General features: G+C 46.3%; 1 pseudogene; it reads right to left on the bottom strand.

Moving 5' to 3' along the window:
- Positions 1 to 14,317, bottom strand: part of LOC133111930 (ubiquitin carboxyl-terminal hydrolase MINDY-2-like) — a 31,270-nt pseudogene that overhangs the window by 12,644 nt on the left and 4,309 nt on the right.

Below are 14,317 nucleotides of genomic sequence, written 5' to 3'. Positions count from 1 at the left end.
TGGAGTCTCATTCCAGCTTGAAATGAGAAGACGGCTGTATAGCAATCACTGTGTACAAGAAATAAGCCAGTGCTGGACCAGGACACACGGTTACACAGCCCCAGTGACTGAGAAAAATGCAAATTGACCGAACAAAGGTCAAAAGCCTCTTTTCTTTTCACGACACAGTAATCGCCTATCTACGCTTGAGAAAAAGGTGAAGGGGATGCTCCTCACTGTAGTGCATTGAGTAAACGGCACTGGACTGGCCCCCGGCCCCCCGGCACACACCTGCTCCTCTGCTCCCGCTGCGGCCTGCTCCTGCTCCTGGTAGAACTGCGAGGCCCGGCGGTCCTCCTCCTCCTGGAGCTTCTTGGCCAGTTCCAAGTCGCTCATCCCCTCCGGGGTGAACTCCAGGTCTGCTCCTGACTCTGCTCTTGCTGAAGGGACAGGGCCATTAGGTAGTCCTGTAGGGTGGAGGCAGGCGTGCTTTTAGTGTCGTGTCCGAACCCACATACCCGGCTTTGGAAAGACAGAGATTAATGTGTTATACACAGATTTCTGCTTCCTCAACCTGAACGATGATATCTGGATGATACTTGGACCGTGAGATTAGTGGGAAAAAGCTGAGTACGAAATGGAAAGTGAAACAGTGATTTGTTGTGCTCAGTGAAATTCATTTTAATGCATTTCCTGACACATTAGCAGACGCATTTGTTAAACATCGCCCCAGTCTTTGCACACCCCTACAGTTTTAATTAGCTATTGTGTAATTTATGATGTCACTGTGTACAAATATTTAAGCTGCGCAATCATATAATTCCAGTTTCAAGCTAGCATGATTTTCACACAATGTATGTATTTTTAAACTGTGCACATTTCGAGCAGACAGATGGAGAGATGGGGAGTGAGAGAGAGTGAGTGAGTGAGTGAGAGAGAGCAATGTGTTTGTTGCTTATCCACTTGATCATACACTCAAAATACAAGAAAAATCTAACCTTTAGCTGAGGTAAAATTATTATTTTAAAATGTTTCTGGAAAAAAAAAAACATTGTCAAAAACACTTTTAAGTACACCCAAGAGGACACAAGTGCATGTTGCCTCCACACTCAGCGGTTGGTGGTTTGAGTCGCCAAAGCTTCTCCAAAGATCACAGCTGGAGAATTTCACAAGTTGGTTGCATCCCAGGGTCACCAAGTCTCCAAAACTATAAATACTGTAGATGCCACCTCCATGCCAACAAGCTATTAGGAAGGCTTGCCAGAAGAAAGCCTCTGGTGTCATCAAACCACAAAAACGTAAGTCACAAGAGCTTTGATTGGAACTGGGTTATATGGTAAGATGAGACAGAAATTGAGCTTTTGGCAACAAACACCAGAGGGGGTTGTGGTAGGATGTTCCAGCAGGACAATGATCCAAATCATACCTCCATATCCACACCAAAAAATATTAACTGACCACAGAGTCAAGCTTTTGCAATGGTCATCCCAGTCCCCTGACCTCAACCCTACTCAAACCTTGGGGTGAGCTGAAGAGAGGAGACCACCACCAAGGACACAAGGACTCTGGAGACATTTTGTATGGAGGAATGGCCTCCAATCCCATTACACAGTATGTGTTCTCTCACCGCATCAGGCATTACTGGCAAAGGGAAGATGCACAAGGTACGAAAAGCAGTGTGACACGTTTTTCAGAATCAAATTATTTTGTGTTTTTTCCCTCCGAGCAATCGTATCACAATAAAACATAAAAAATCCAAAGAATGTAATGTTATCCAGCGCTTTCCGCTCATATTAATCGAGGGTGCCAACAATCCTGAAGGGCAATGTACATGACAAGAAAAGTATTGACGCTATTTCTGCCAAGTCTACACACAAAGAAACCTGCATCAGGGTGAGCTCGAGTGCGTCTTTCCAGAGAAGTCAGCGAGCGCGGGAACGAAGCAGGCTGACGGACGCCCCGCTCTGACAGATGTGAGGCCCCATCAGAGTTGCTCTGACAGAGACAAGCCCCTCGGTCAGACCCTGAGCCCCGTGACGCGGGCTGAGCGCCCGGATGCTGTCCGCCATGATGGAGCTCACAGGGAGCGCCAGAATCATCTATTATTGAAGGGCCAATCTGGGCCGAGAGGAGCGTGTCAGAGATGTCACTCAGATTCAGCAATAACGCGCACGGGCTCGGGAACCCGGGGGAGAGAGAGAGGCAGGCGGAGGGCTGCGATCGGAGGGCGCGCGGGGAGCTTTTAACATCTATTATTGAGGCACTCCTCCTGCTCCGTGGCAGCTGGGCGATATGACACTGCAGCGGGGCTGACAAGCTCACCGCCAGTCTGCCGAATAACAGACGCCAACGTACCATCCCGGAAAAACAGCCGCACGCAACCGCTTTTAACTACAGCCCAAAACATTCGGTGACAGTGTGAAATAACAGCACTGGGACAGGAATAAATCCGCCAAAAAAGGCTTGCTGTTTTGACCTCACAAACCCCAGCATCATTTTCATACACACAGAAAATGTGTATTTTTGTACTGTGTATTATAACAGGATTTGAATGTTGGCTGGAGATGCCCAGACCTTGCAGCTCTGTGCTTTCTTCCTCAGAGCCAGGACTGCATTAAAACCCCTCTTACTGTCAGCAGAAGGCATAACTTTAGGGACATTTTGACTGCTTTTTTCTCCCCACTGAAGAGGTTACTTTCACCTTGTTTGTTTGTTGGGGGCTCAGGCTCAGTCTTGCCTGACTCTCCTGTTTCCTGCTTTAAAGCTTCATTGTGACAGTTTTCTCAGGACAAATAAAATTCAACTCAACTGACTTCAAGCAAGGATCCAAAAATAAGGAAGTGGAACATTTGAAATGTCCCAAAATACCAATACCAAAAAAGAGCACTTACTTTTGCCACATACTATATGTTAGAGTATATAGTAAAGTATATATTTTTGCATTGGCACAGAAATACATTGAGCTATTTATCTTATCATCTTTATTATTTATGTCATTGATTATTATTGTGCAAACATTTACTAATGACAATAATCAAGTAAATATGAAGTCTTTGCAAAAGCATGACAGTGTCTTAAATCTCAGTGAGTTGGTTACTGTAGAGGGCTCATGAGCGTGGAGCCTGACCTGGTCGATCTGGTCCTGCTGACCGTGGTAGACGGTTTCGGGGCCGGAGGGCGGGCGCAGGCGGAACTCGGAGTCGCAGAAGTTCCCGTCTCCGTCCACGTTGTGCAGGCTCTCCACACCACCTTCTCCTCCGTCAGGAAGCCCTGGTCCGTCACCAGCAGGTACAGCTGACCCTGTCAGGTGAGCGCAGGACGTCATGTGACCACATACTGGACGAACCGGCAGCCGTGCAGTTAGCGCACTAGCACATAGGTTTTGTTTTTCATAGAGTGGGGAAAACAGGATTATCCGACGAATGAACTGGAATGACTGGGACATTGCTTAACTGTGTGGAGCAGATGGAGGAGCTACATGGTGGATGGCTGCATGAATAAAAAATGAAACCAGTGTTATAGAAGAGTGAAACATCCTGTCAGACCGCAAAGCTTACGCTGAAGCCAAATGCTTTGATTCATTTTGCTGCGCTGTCCTGGAGGTAGAGAGAGAAAACCTGCTTTGTGAGTGTATGTGTGCATCTGCCTGATTTGTCTGTGTGTGCGTACGTGTATATATGTATGTGTGTGTGTGTGTGTGCGTGTGTGTGTGTGTGCGCGCATGCATGTTCGGAGAAGTTGATTTGCAGCTGGCAAGTGCACCTTTCATTGGCAGCGGTACCTGACCCCAGAGTGTTTGCACAGACTAGCCCTACTTCCCTTACATTGCAAACAGGAAGAGCACATCCCTGTCCCAGATTTGAAGGTGTCAAACGGGACACAGTTACAATATTTATTCTTTATTCCATTTCACATCCTGCGACACCTTTACACAGCTGTGGCTTTACCCAAAAAGGATTCAAACCCACAGCCCTTCAAGTCTAGAATCATGTGCCCAAATTGGGTCGCCACACAGGAGGGAATTGCGGAAGAATAAAGATGTTCTTGAAAACAGGCTTGAGAAGAGCAAAATAAAATTTACAAATGGTATCAATGAATTCACAAAGAAGACAGACTAATACAAACTGACATTTAAAACACAGCTTTGGGCAGAATAAAGTGAAGTCAGGAAAAAGGTGAGGAAATTAACATATTAAGGCAAACAATTTGAGACGGGTGTAAACCTATCCATGGCCACTAGAGGGCCTCTAGACATCATCTACCCGTGAGCCAAACGTACAAAGTCCTTCTGAATGCCTAGAGCACGGGTGTCAAACACCAGTCCTGGAGGGCCGCATTGTCTGCTGGTTTTGGGTGTGCGTCAGCACGAGAGAAGAATTTCAAAGTCTTTAATTGGCTAAAGAATCCACACACCTTCTCAAGGCCTTAATTGGCTGCTGATTGAAAGGAAACCACAAATACCAGCAGACACCGCGGCCCTCCAGGACTGGAGTTCGACACCCTTGGCCTATAGCCTTTAGCCTTTAGCCTTACACCTATTAAAACCAATATGAACACAATCGTGACTGTTGGGGCTGCAGTGGTTCACCTTAAATTTGGTCATGGTGCTGAAGTGGTTGTTCCTGAAGAAGACGCAGAGCTCGCCCTCCTGCACGGAGGACGTTAGCTCACACAGGCCGTGGTAGGTCAGCTGGGTGGCTGTGCTGTTCAGGAACTGCTCCGCTACGAGGCCTGGGGGCATAGAGGGGTCACACAGGGGCCAGAGATAGGTCACACCACCAGCAAAAGGCCAACCCAGTGGAGAATTTAGTTTCTCAATGTCTCAAATCTCTTTTGAATGCAATGTTTCGTCAACCGCTTCTTTTTTCATGACAATTTTCTTCTCTGGGATACATTGTTCTGTGGGGTGATGATAATATTGTATTCTACTACGTGTATCTGTTCTGGCAGTACAACCATGTTTGTCATACCAATGAAGCAAATTTAGACTGAATGTGAACACTGAGTGAGTAAGATACAATTACAGACCAACGTTGAGAGACATGATAGACAGTGAGATATAAAAAGACATTTACAACAGATTGAAATAGAGATGAAGGTGAGTGAGATGCTGGAGGGGGAGACAGAGAGAGGGGGAGAGGGAGAGAGGGGGGAGAGAGAGAGAGAGAGAGAGCGAGAGCGAGAGCGAGAGATCACAGAGACATACTGAAAGACAGAAACACATTGCCAGGACAGAAAATTTGGAGATGTTTGCAGCGGGTGGTCGATGTTGACAAACAAACCGAAATAGAACCTAGATAAGAGCTATTGGCAGTATGACGGAAGCACAGAGCTGTACTGACAGAAAGAGTGAGAGAATCTGAAAAACGAGAGCAAGAGAGATTGAGAGACAGGGGAAGGCACTGAGACCCACTTTTACATCATTAGTTACTGATGAATTAACTTGGTTTCCAATCGTTTTATAAAGCGCACAGCCATTGGGTCAGAAATGAAGCAGTGAGAAATGGAGCTGAAAGCGGCACTGTGTGCACTGGGGCTGAGACACGACGGATAAGAGAAACGGAGGAAGTGGAGGAGAGCGGTGTCGGCCCAGCTTATCGAGAGGCCTGAACGTGGACAGGGAGATCGGGGAGTAGAGAGAAAGGAGCGAGACGCCCCTGGCACACCCACCTTCCCCGGCCCGCTCGCTGCTATCTGACTGTTTACACCAGATTATCTTCTCCACCAGCTGGTTGTAGCTGCAGTTCCCCACTGCCTTCACAATGTCACCCATCTGGGGGGGGGGGGGAGGAGAGAGAGAGAGAGGGGAGAGAGAGAGAGAGAGAGAGAGAGAGAGAGAGAGAGAGAGGAGAGAGAGAGAGGGAGGGAGGGAGGGAGAGGGGGAGGGGGAGGGAGGGAGGGAGAGAGAGGGGAAGGGGGAGGGAGGGAGGGAGAGGGGGTTAGGGAGAGAGAGGGAGAGGGAGAGAGGAGAGAGAGGGAGAGAGAGAGAGTGAGGGTGGGAGGGGGAAGGGGGAGGGGGAGAGAGGGAGGAAGAGAGCAAGAGAGCAAGAGAGAGTGAGCAAGAGAGAGAGTAACAGAGAAAGGAGAAGGGACATGGTTGAACACTGTTCTTAAAATGATGACCTCAGTGTTTCCCCTGCCACTTTAATGCTCAGTTACATCACAACCTGCTCAACTTCCTGCCTCTCAGGATAAAATGGCTCCTCACACTTTCACAAACAAACAAGTCCTAGCACTCCTGTGCACCGTGCATTATTCATGTAAAAAAGGAGGGTTGTGGGAAAATGTTGGTGGTTATTGAGGATATGACATACAAAGACTTTATCACTCAAAGTGTGGGGGGCAATGATGTTCCCACAATGGGTGAGGAGGAAACGTGCCCCCATAAACCCTGCCTTTTGCGACCTCCCCCGAGTTATCAGTGTAAACCGCAGTATGGACGTTCAGAGGGAAACAGCCGTCGCTGGCTCTGAGGAGCACGGACTGACCTGCGGGTCCACCAGCCAGCCGTGGTAGAGAGGGATGTCCAGGAGGTCGAAGACGATGCACTCGGGTGTGTACTCGAACACCCGCACGCCGGTGAACTTCACGTTGACGTCCAGACCTGTCTGCAGCTTGTGCAACACCGCCATGGCGTCACTCATGTTCTGGGGAACGACAATCAACAAACATCATCATTATCCTCATCATCATCATCAACATCATCTTCATTATAGTCATCATTCTGGAGGTCCATCTTAAAGGTACAATATGTAAGATTTTTGTGTAAAAACATTGACCATTGTAAATCCCTTCCTATCATCAAAGGCTCACTGACATGTTGACTCACCCTCTGCCTGTGTTTAAATGGCAGGCAGGCATTTATATAGCGCCTTTATCCAAAGTGCAGTACAATTGATGCTTCTCCATTCACCCATTCATACACACATTCACACACCGACAGCGATTGGCTGCCATGCAAGGCCCCGACCAGCTCATCAGGAGCATTTGGGGGTTAGGTGTCTTGCTCAGGGACACTTCCACACAGCCCGGGCGGGGGATCGAACCGGCAACCCTCCGACTGCCAGACTACTGTTCTTACTGCCTGAGCCATGTCGCCCCCTGTTTATAGGCTTCAAGTTCATGGCCCGACACTCTGTACCAAAATATTGTATAGCTGTAAAATAATTCAAGCTCATTGGTTGAAAATTGGTTCCAATTGCCACAGCCAATGGCATGGGGGGTGTTCAACGTTCACAGAGGGTTCACAGAGAAAGGGGAGGGATAAACTGTGTTGTGGTTTGAGCTTGACTGTTTCTCTCGACTGTTTCCTCCCTTGACTGTTAGAAGTCCGAAATGACCTATTGTACCTTTAACATCACTCTTAACCAGAACCCATTCAGACTCAAATACAAGCTATAAATATATTCCTTTCACACAATCATTTTCACACACACTGATCAAAGGATTAAGAGGCAATTATAAAAGCAGGCACATGTGAAAAGTAGGATTTCACACTGGAATGAAATGGAGTGGGGGGGGAAAAGAAAAGAAAAAAAAAACTCAATGACTGATGCAATCCCATGATCCTCCCGACAGACGACAAGCTTCCTTAACACGGTCACTATGGCAACGCCTGCCCTGGGCCAATAGAAACACATTTCCTTTTCCCTCCAGGTCACTGACTCAAGCAGGGCGAAAAAAGACCCTTCTGTCCTGGTGCCAAGGGAGGACTCTGCAGCTGCCTGCCTACAAATAAGACCAAGCAGAGCAAGTGTGCGTGTATACCAACGAGTGTGTGCACTTATGTACGCATGTATGTATGTATGTATGGAGGCAAATGTGTGTGTGGACATCTGTGCATGTATGTTTATATGCAAATGTGTGCCTGTGAGAGCATTAAAATGTGTGTGTGTATGTGTGTGCGTGTGTATGTGTGTAAGCGTGCGTGTCACTGCGTATGTGACTGAGTGTGTGTGTGTGTGTGTGTATGTGTGTGAATGCATGTGTTGTGTGTATCTTGGGGGGAAAATGCCTCCAGCCCCCTCCCCACATCCGTGTGTGCAGATTAAGCCACAGTAGTACGGGGGATTAACCTACACGTGTAGGCTGCACCAGAGAGCAGGGGTCTCTCGCTGTGATGTCATCACATGACCGTGTCACATGAGCGCGCTCTGACCCGTGAGGATCAGGGGTCAGTGGAGACGTTCAGCTCCGGTCTTCATGGCCCTCAGCTCCACAGCCCTCATTTGTGAGTCAGAGAGGTTACGGCCATTATTTCCACTGCTCCTCATCTACAAGTCCATTACGCAACACAAAATGGCTGCGGCAGTTAAATATTACATAAAGCTGAATATCCGAAGGACCTCTTTAGGCATCGCTTACATGTAGGCTTGCATGCATTGCACTGTAGTGGCCGTGGCCATGCAATGATTTGGAAAATATTAGTATAAAATCAGTTTAAAATGGTGGATCAGCACGCGGTAGTTATGCAGACAGTTGTTTCTCAAGTCCCGCCAAATCCTGTGATCAGCTTCGCTCATAGTGGGCGCACTGAGAGAGGAAGGCTGGCAGCTTGGGTTCAGACAGAAACGTGTGCCCCCTCTGTGCCAGGCAGGTGCTAAACCTGCACAGAAGTGGTGCCAGCATCTGCCAACATCATCTCTCAGCTCCAACCCCACACATGGTCTCCCTGCACGCCAACCTCCTTAACTCTGCCTATCCTAACACCGTCCTTAAGCACTGCATTTCTGCTATGGGGATAAAAAGGCTGACATACTGTCACATAAATCTCGCCAACCCACCCACTAACTTGAGGTCACAGACTGGTCGGGAAAAGTGCATTAAAACATTAAGATCCGGTGCTGTTAAGAGACCATTTTCGTTGCTCTCAATTTGTTTCTCTCTGGGCAACGTGCCCAAATTTGCACAACCACGTTCCCAAAAGGCTCAGTTCTCCACATCCTCTCCGCTGCTTTTCCCATTTTCTGTTCCAGACGTGCGCAGTAGTTCCCTGGGAACAGTCCCCAACTTCCCAATCTTCCCGCTGCTCTGAAACAGGCTCAGGAAAAAGCCATGAATAGTAAACTCACTGACCCTCCCCAACATGCCTTGCCTAACTTCAGTGCTGAATAATTCACTAATAGATGGACTAAAAGGGTCATTAAGTGTGACTGAAGATCTGGTACAGTGGTTACTGGTTCACAAGCACATTCAGTGGAGGTGTACACACTGTTCAGCCTCAGTGCGCATCGCTGGGGGTTATCTTAGGTTCCCAGTGACCGAAACGTCTCGGTGGGTGATTCCAAATTGGGAGGGAAAGAAAAGAGCTTTTGAGAGAAAACATGTTCGGCTGTCAAGATACGCCAGGTGAGAAATGTCCCTCAGGAGGAACTGAGGATCTTCACGGCCTGATTTCTGTGGCTTCTGGGACTGGCAGCTCCTTTGGCCAAATAAACAGAACCCCAGCGAATGTAACCACGGTTTGCCATGACACTCAGTCAAAATAAACATACATATGGCCCAGTGTGTCACTCCCATTTTTTAAATATGAAGCGAATACAGGAATAGGCTTGTGTTGAGCTCAAAATTACATGTGGATAAATACAGAAACCCAAGCAAAACCAACTCCTTTAACTTTATCAAAGTGAAGCTGAGGCACATTGATCCCGCTCTGTAATCTGCCAGTGTGTGGTATCGGGCTCTGCCCACTCATCTGGCTGATGTGCACACCACAAAGCCTTCCCCGTATGTCACAGAGGGCAGGAAAGGGCAAAAAAAACAATCCCCCCCTGAAGCTTGCAGGGCGCCTGCAATTCCAGTCCACAAGCACAGGCTAGTGGCAAACGCATAAATCTTTCACACACTGCATTAATGTATTACCAGCACAGATTACAACAGATTACTGTTGATTACTGAGGTTAATCACAATTTAGTTCCCTTCACAGTGAAGATGTGATGGCCCATTAGCTCTAAACGGGACTCCAGCCGATGAAAGGCCTCAGCTGTGCCTCAGCGCTGGAAAATCCTTTAACAGGAACAAATCCACTTCTTTAACCCTTTCAAGTGGAGGTTTTTTTGGAATATTTTTCATTTTCCAAAATTCTAAGTCAGTGTTCATGAACTCCATTGCTTTCAATTACCAGCAGTGATAGTTACATCAGCATTAGAATGTTCAGTTCATAACATTCTAATCACATATTTGTGGTCATGCACTTTAAAGGGTTAATGCAACTTTAGTTATGAACAGGGCAGGGCAGGGCAGGGCAGGACAGGACAGGACAGGACAGGACAGGACAGGACAGGACAGGACAAGAGGAGAGGAGAGGAGAGGAGAGGAGGGGAGAGGACAGGAGAGGACAGGACGTCTGGCCAAGCGATCTTTCGTCAGTTGGCTGGAGGGACCTTCCTGAGAAACCGGGCCACAGGTCACTCCCAGTCAACAGTCAGGGGCCGGCCCATGTGCAGACCACAGCCGTACCCTGAACTGAACACCCGCTAAAGCAACCTAGCACGAACCCCTTCATTACGCCAGTGCTATTCCGGGCCACCTCCAGATGGGCCATCCGCACAGCAGCAGCGCCCCTGTTCACACCCCCGGCCTCCTGAGGTCCCACTCATACACACCACCACAGATGGCACATCCGAAACCCGCCAATGAGTCCGCAAATAGACCCAGCTAAAGACGGGAATAAAGACCAACGATCCCGGCGCTGAGTACTCCATCTGACCCGTTTGGCATTTTGTTGAGCTCGTTGCCACATGTCTAAACTCAATCTTCAGCACCCAGCTGTCCAGCAATCCAGAGCTTCACCCACACTTCCTGTCTGAGTGATGATGTCCACAATGGTGTTGGGTTTAAGTGTGAGATGTAAGAGGTCCTGACAGCACTGCCCCATAGAACACAAATGAGTCCGAGCTGGCAGTGCTGGACTGTTATAAACCCTGAGTAAAACCACCTCCTCATTCTGTGTGAGTGTTTGTCTGTAAATTGATTTTTCAATGTTCCATTTTCCATTTTCTTCCTGAAATGGTTTGTCAGTCACAGGAAGGCTGCTGTCAGAAGTAGGAAACCAGTGAATTGATTTAAAGGAATATTCAAGCTCTGTGACGGACTCATGTTGTGCGTATCTGTTCACAAAGCACAACGATACGGGGAAAGCGTTTGCAGATGTGCTGGCTTTCGTACCAGAAATGCAGAGGCTGGACTCAAAGGTCAGGCCCCGCCTCCGAGCCCACATGCCTCTCACACATTCCACACACAAACACGAAACGGGAACCAGGAATGGCTGCATCCTCACAAACATTCCCATCATGCCTTCTTCTAACTGACAGAAAGGTAAGGTGAGACTTTGATCTAAATGAGAGGATGAGTCCCTGAAGGCTGGCAGCATTGTGAAGACTTGGGACTGTCACCATTCGGGGATTTGGCTTTGAAGTACCTCAGGCACAGATACACCAGGTTTGCATAATTTCAATGTGGAGATAAAACTCAAATGAGCACGGTGTTTTTGGAGGCCATTTTCTCTGAGCAAAATGTCCTCTTCAAACTGCCTCATTATTTTGAGTTTCAGAAAGCACTTAAGACACAAGATGGTAAAAAATGCGTGAAGCATTTCTGGACAACAACAAAAATCGAATATTTGAAAAATCAGAACATCTCATCGTCAGCCATCGTTAGCGAATGTGCCACTCACACACCTGACAGCCTGAGGCTGTTTTTCCGGGGCCTGGACTTGTGGACGGACATGTGATCTCCTAACTTTGGAAATTCACGGACCGCGCTCACTGCACCCTACCTGTTCGTAATTCAGCCGCTGAGCTTCAGAGATCTCTTTCGGCTTGGCCTCGAGAATATAGTCTCCTGCAGGCAGAGATCGAAAAAACAAACATGAGGGGGTTGGGAGGGACAGTTATTTAAACTTCCAGTGCAAATACGACCTCGGGCGGGGCCGCGAAACCCCGTGAAAAGAGCCAACTTTGACACGAGAGCCAAGAGCAAGAGGGACATTGCAGCAGAGAAACCCTCAGCAGGTTGGAGGCCTCTTTCCTTAAAGGTACAATAGGTAAGATTTTTGTATAAAAAAATAGTTACAAGACCATTGTAAATCCCTTCCTATCATTGAAAAAGCCTCTCTGACATGTTGACTCACCCTCTGCCTATGTTTATAGTCCTTAAATTGGGGTTTCAAAATATACCGTTGACGGTCCGACACTTTGTGCAAAAACATTTTATTCAAGAAACAATCATTCAAGCTCACTGGTTAAGCATGTTTACAAAGAAGGGGGAGGGATAAACAGTGTTTTGGTTTGAAGCCGTTTGTTGCTGCTATTCATCTCTTGACCGTTAGAAGTCCGAAATGACCTATTGTACCTTTAACTCGCAGTTTGGCCGCCTCACCAGCACCTCAACCATAGAAGTGGTCTGGGTGCACCTGTCAACCACCTGACTGAGATTCTGCTCTCAACTCCCTCTCCAAGAGCACCGATTAAAGTACCCCACAGGAAAACTCACTGCAACAGAAGTTAGCACTGAAATAGGAATATTAACTTCATGTTCTTTCATCTATAAATATTGTACATCAAGACTGAACCTCTGAATTATTGAAAGAACCCCCCCGCCTCCAAGCACCGTATGTGGAAATAATAATTCAGTATAAAGGCATATAATGACCTCATTGTATTTCCAGGCAAGAAGGCAAGATAATAGCGTAATAAGGGCAAGGAGTCGCTATTTAGTCTATGCAGGGTGCATACATCTCCATTAACAATCATAAGAAAATGTAATCGTGTTCCCCCTTAATTTCTTGTTAACAATAATTAGAATGTGGCTCCAATGTATTAGATAAGCAATCTATATTAATACAATATCCCATCTTAGAGCTTCAAACAGTCTTATTAACCATAGAGACCAGACAACACCCAGTAACACACCTGCGCTTCAGCGAGACTTGCCGATGCCTCCTTAAAGCTCACCTCCATTTTCCGTGCAGCGGTTTTGCGTAGCACAGCTTCAGAAAGCCCAAGCTCTCCTACCACAGCGAAGCCACTCTGCTGGTGTTCAGCATTAAAGAAAAGCATTGCCTTTGATCCCTACGCCTGCCTGTGAGCTTGTTTAATACACCCAGCATCTCTGAATCTCTACTCATGCGCCTACAGCCATCTTTATTTAGGTGTCTTAAACAGTCAACAGTGAAATCATATGGGAGTTTTTTTGGGGAGCATTGATTTTTTAAAATGTATTTCTCTAATGATGATGTAACCAAAATAAAGTCATAAAACAACAGTTTATATCACTCAAAGCAAACATAATCTGCACTATGCTGGATGTTATGGAGGGGAAGTGCCAACACAGAGATCCAAACCATTAATTACACACTCTTAGCGGTTTGTGCTTTAAGACAGCAAATTCTGAAAAAAAGCAATTCAGCCAAATTTCTTTGTGGGTAAAGATATTAAAACAGTCCCGTGAAGCAATCTTGGCTCCCCTATAGCAAAAAAACCCCAAAAAAACGTATACGTAAGCATGGAAAGATCAGCACTTCGTAGAGAGGGGCCGAGCAGCAATTATACGAGCTCTCCATAAGACAGATATTGTACTGAATTAAAATACAGATATTATAGGACAGATATTTACTGGCATTAAATGACAGGAACATTTACATGAAGAGTGAAACATCCTTTTATAAAAGTGCATTTAGTTACTGCTGATTTTGTGGTGTGATCCAAAACCAGGCATCTGATAGTGTATAATGACAGATCGGAGTTTGTTTATTATTGGCTGCAATGTGCTGTCCTTTTTCCCATTTTCACTAGACTGCAGTGAGATTAATATGCTACATTCGATTCAATGCTTCGGAGCATAATTTACTGGGTACATGATAGACATGGATAGAGGTACAGTTTCCAGAAGGTAAATTACATTCACCTTCTAACAAAGACATAGCTGATCAAAACCTCTTTCTTTGTCGTACAGGGAATAAATCACACTTTGGAGGACTATTGCTTCAAAGTATTACTTCTGCATTATGTATAGGAGGCTCAAGACTTATTAGCACCCTTGATGAAAATAAAGACAAAATGCTGAATATAATAAACACAGATAATATTTATGTAATATATAATAATGATACTAATACATTTACAAACATATAGGTAAACCATATACTTTTATTTAAATACATTTATTTATTTCTGAAAACCATAGGAATCAAAATTATTGGCACCTCTAAAAACTATTGTAAATAAAAAACAAACAACTTCCTGTTTAACGAGGGAATAAAAATGACTTAACATGCATGAACAATCCCTTTGTCATCCATCAGCATGGGAAAAGCCAACAAACTGTCAATTAAAAAGA

The sequence above is a fragment of the Conger conger genome, chromosome 15, assembly GCF_963514075.1.
Source record: "Conger conger chromosome 15, fConCon1.1, whole genome shotgun sequence".
Taxonomy (NCBI): domain Eukaryota; kingdom Metazoa; phylum Chordata; class Actinopteri; order Anguilliformes; family Congridae; genus Conger; species Conger conger.
Note: the sequence above shows the minus strand (reverse complement) of the source record. Positions and strands in the feature narration are given on the sequence as shown.